We start from the raw sequence: 4,850 nt of genomic DNA on the forward strand, positions 1-4,850 counted from the left end.
TTTCATTTAAGTTCTAGATCTATATATTTATCATACAACATCAAAATAATGATATGATGCATCTACCTCGAATTATTTGTATGGAGTAATATTTTCAGTTACGCTATTTGTATGGAGTACAATTAGTTATTCAGCTGGTAATTAAATCGATTTCACCGAAGTGCACGTCGTTAGGGTGGTTGTACCAATCCTAGTTCCGCCGCTTACGATACATTCGAGCAACTCTTTCTTGCGGCCGCCAAACCACGAGAAAGCAACATCGCACAGCTGGATCTCGTGAGATTTCCGATCAGTATGCTCGATACCGAATTGCTGATGCGGCCGATGCAACGCGTAAAACAAACTGGCAAAAAATGCGCCGTTATTCTTCCCAGCAATCGTCCTCCTGATCAAGAATTAATGGCAACAAGCTCAGCGCGTCGTCGTTGTCGATCGATCTATCACCAGCTCACCACACGTTCCAAACCTCGTTTACACGCACACGGGACACGGGCGACGGATGCTAGCTCCTACCTCGGCTGGGGCTGCATGTATGTGCCGGTGCATGCCGTGGTGATCACGGTATTAACCGACGTCTGTCGGTGTGTGCGCGCCAAAGTTCAAACATGCCGGCGGCTCCAGAACGCATCCGTGAGGCGTGAGCTAGCCGTGATCTAGCCGCCACGAGAGCGACGAGGCCCATGGTGATTGGGATGGATCGGCGGCCTGTAGCGCCTGGATTTTAGAGGGATCAGCAAGATTCGACAACTACGCTGCGACGTATACATGCAGCTAGCCGCCATTGTAGCCGCTCGCTCGATCGCCGGTTGTACGATGGGGATCGCCGGCCGGGGCTGGATCTTCCTCGACGGCGACGCCAACTGACTGACAGCAATAATGCACGCAAGTAGAGCACTGTAGAGTGACAGGTTCATTATTGGGTCCACGCAAGATTTGAGATACGATCGAGCAGCACGTTATCCCAGACGTCCGGCGCTGGGATAATCCAGGGATTAGGGTTAGCTTTGATTCTCGTTCATCTTCATACTCAGTCGAGTCTCACGGCCTACGGTCTTCGCGAGCGCCCAGTTGGTCCGAGGACCACCACAAGAGGGAAACAGAAAAAGGAAGGAAGCAACAGGGACGTAGGTAGAACTTTTGGCCTGGCTAACCAGCCACCACGGGTGCTGGACCACCGCCACCAACAATTTACCAAGAATTGGGGGAGGGAGATTAGGGATGGCGACCGGCTATGCGGACTTCACTGCCATCGCCATAGGAAGAAAAATGCTCTTCATAGTGGTGGAAGTGGAACCCGGCCTTGCTTCTTTGTTCCTATGGGGAAGAAATACCACCACGGGAAATGCTCGGTAGAACCTGGTCGTGTGAACTTACTTTTGAGAAATTTAGCAAAATTCACATCTCTAAGTCTTCAAGAACAGTGAAAAAACAAGAACAATGGAAAAAACGAAGTGCAGGTATTGATTACAAACTTAATTACATCTAAATTTTCATAAATGTTAAGATAATTTACGACATGCTTGAACATGCATGTATAAGCAACTAGAAAAGGCTAAAATTGCAAAAAAAAAATTGCTCTATTCAATTCGAGTTTTTGGACTTCTAGAAAACCTAGAAACATGATTTATCCCAAGTTTACATAGGAAAGAAGACGGTAAATAACTTAAAAACATACCATATTATGTTGACAAGATTGGTATTTGTCAACTGAGTCACAAATAGCACCCCAATGAAGATGCCAGTTGGCGGTACGATGTCTAAACAAGTAATTATCCTCGTTCCCATTAAGGTTGCATCTTTCGACGATAATTGGATATCCAAATGGGCTTATATAGTTGCCATCGCCGACATAGAGAACACTTGTCCTCTGCACTTCTATCAAGGGAAAATATACCATTTCTACACCGGTGAGACCGTTTTGTTTAATGAATTGCTTCGATCCATCACCTCTCATGTGTGTCCTTGTCCGTCCTTTCTCCACATCAAAGTCAAATGTGTACCCTGGCACCATAAAACGCACCTAATGTATGTTCACTGAAAAAGAACCTCGCGTTGCATGGGATAATATGTGCACCAAAAAGAAAATAAACACACACTAAATAAAATGATTAAAAAACAATAGAAGTAGAACCAAAAATGGCTCTTAATAGTAATCCCGTCAAATTTTGTTATCGCTAAATCCTCAAAGTCCCCACATACATAGACACTAAAGAATGAGCCCGTAGACAACCTTGATTCACACTCAATCTTGCATGCTCGGCACGGCTCCATATCCTAATAGGCAAAAAACTTAGATATGGAAATACACTCTCAAGACTAAGAGCATCTCTAGCAGAGCCCGAAAAAACGCAAACTGAAAAGCGCGAGTTCAGTTCACCGAAAACGTAACTTCTGTCCAATTTCGCAGTGCCGTAGAATAGAACCCGTAAAACGAAACTGAAAACTGGAATTCGAATTGGCGCGGGTAAGTTGAAGGCGATGATCATAGTTCATACATGAAATAGATGCGTCAATTGCGCATCGATACATACATACTGCGGGGAATTGACATTATACTAGTACACCGGCAACCTAACCTAGCTAAAATGAGCAAAATGCGGCCTACTAGCTATGGCGCGCGCGGCGGTGCCGGTGCTGGCGGAGATCAACGGCGGCGTGCAGACTTCACGCCTCATCCCTGTCAAGCTCGACTATTTCGAGCATGACGTTGCGGACGCGGGCCTCCCGGCGGGCCGCCTCGTACCCCCGTACCTGGCGGACGGCGTCAGCTTCTTCACGGCGGAAGCGGGCCCTCGCCTCCGCCTCGCTGATGGCGATCGTCTGCGCCATCACCGCGTCCTCCTCATCGCTACCGTGGACGTAGTCCCCGGCAGACAAGGTTGGAGAGCGCGCGGGGACGAGGCCGTCCTCCTCGTCGCTCGGCGCCACGGGCAGCCGCGGAGCGCGGCTGGACTGCCCGGAGGAGGAGCTCTCCCCCTGGTTGGCATAGCGGGCGAGCTTCCCTGGGGGCGTGAGCCCCCAGTTGGTCCACCGGCGAGCGCTACGCTTGCGCGCGCCCTCGCTGCGGTTCCACTTCCGCCGCTCCGCCTCGCTGCGGAAGAAGGCGAACGCGGCGGCGAATCGCCGCCGCCCAAACCTGCGGCTCCTCCACGGGAGGCCATCGCGCGGCGGTGGGTGGGTGATTGGTGGCTGTTCCGTCGTCGATTGCTCGTCGGAGCGGGGGTCTGGCGGCGGCGGAGGGAGAGGAGACGACGGAGGGGAGTAGGGTTTGCGAACCGAACTCCCCTCCGTGATCCCTTTTAATAGGGGCCGTGCGGTGAAATGTTCGGGCCCCTGAACTCCGTATTCGGGCCGGCCCACTTTTTCGGGCGCTGATCTGCGCCAGTTTCGGCCCGAACGCGTAAATCCGCCGGAAAAGTTCGGTTCCGGCGGGATTTACGGGCTCTGTTAGAGTTGCTCTAATAGACAGGTTGGTGGTAGCATATCTAACATGTGATGTTCCTGCTCCCCGGTAAGATTGCATCTTTGGAAGATAATTGTAAATTTAAGTGGGTCTTCTTCACCATCGCCAACATAGATAACACTTATCCTCGGCACTTCAATCAAGGAAAATATAGCTTTTCTCCACTGGTGACACCGTTTTGTGCAATGAACCGTTTCCATCCCTCACCTCTAATGCGGGTCCTCGTTTGCCCTTTCTCCACATCGAAGTCATATGTCTTCCCAAGTGCCTTAAAGCTCGCATACTCACTGGAGTTTGTTCATTGAAAAATAACCTTGTGTTACATGGTATAATGTGTGCACAAAAAACATAAACATATATTAAACAGATGATAAAAATACTAGAAGAAAAATCAAAAGTGGCGCTAAATAGTGAGCCCGTCAAAGTTTGTTATCACGAAATCTTCAAACTCCTCACGCATATAGAAACTAAATAATGAGCCCATCGACAAGTTTGATTCATTCTCACATACTTGGCATGGCTCCATATCCTATCAGACAAAAAACTTGATATGGAACTACACTCTCAAGAATAACAGACTATATGTATCAACAAATAACAGCTAAAATTAATACTTAATAGAACTGACAATCAACGTTTCCCAAAATCGTTGGAGCCCATTTTGAATTTGCAAAAAATAGGGCTATATTACACATTTCATTTTCTACACTACAAATTTCTTCAACTAATTAAATCAACTATCCAATTATTAGCACATCTGGACTATCAATCATCCAAATCACTAGCATGGATCTTTGATGTCTACGCACGCTTCTATTCCTGTAGATAGTGTTGGGCCTCCAACAGCAGAGGTTTGTAGAACATCAGCTATTTTCCCTTAAGTGAATCACCCAAGCTTTATCGAACTCAGGGAGGTAGAGGTCAAAGATATCCCTCTCAAGCAACCCTGCAATTACGATACAAGAAGTCTCTTGTGTCCCCAACACACCTAATACACTTGTCAGATGTATAGGTGCACTAGTTCGGCGAAGAGATAATAAGATGCAAGTGATATGGATGAATATGACTGGTAATAACAATCTGAAATAAATATGGCAGCAAGTAAACATGCAGTAGAACAGTAAATAAACGGTGATTCGGTATTTGAAAACAAGGCCTAGGAATCATACTTTCACTAGTGGACACTCTCAACAATTATCACATAACTAAATAAATAAATGATACTTTCTCTACACTCTCTTGTTGGATAACAAACACCATTCATTGTGTAGGGCTATAAAAGCACACCTCAAGCCGGAGTAAACAAGCTCCACAACATCCGGAGTTCATATTTAAATAACCTCTAGAGTGCATAATAGACCGTTGCAATTTAGACCGAGTACTAACA

This window comes from Lolium rigidum, chromosome 2 (genome assembly GCF_022539505.1).
Source record: "Lolium rigidum isolate FL_2022 chromosome 2, APGP_CSIRO_Lrig_0.1, whole genome shotgun sequence".
NCBI classification, from domain to species: domain Eukaryota; kingdom Viridiplantae; phylum Streptophyta; class Magnoliopsida; order Poales; family Poaceae; genus Lolium; species Lolium rigidum.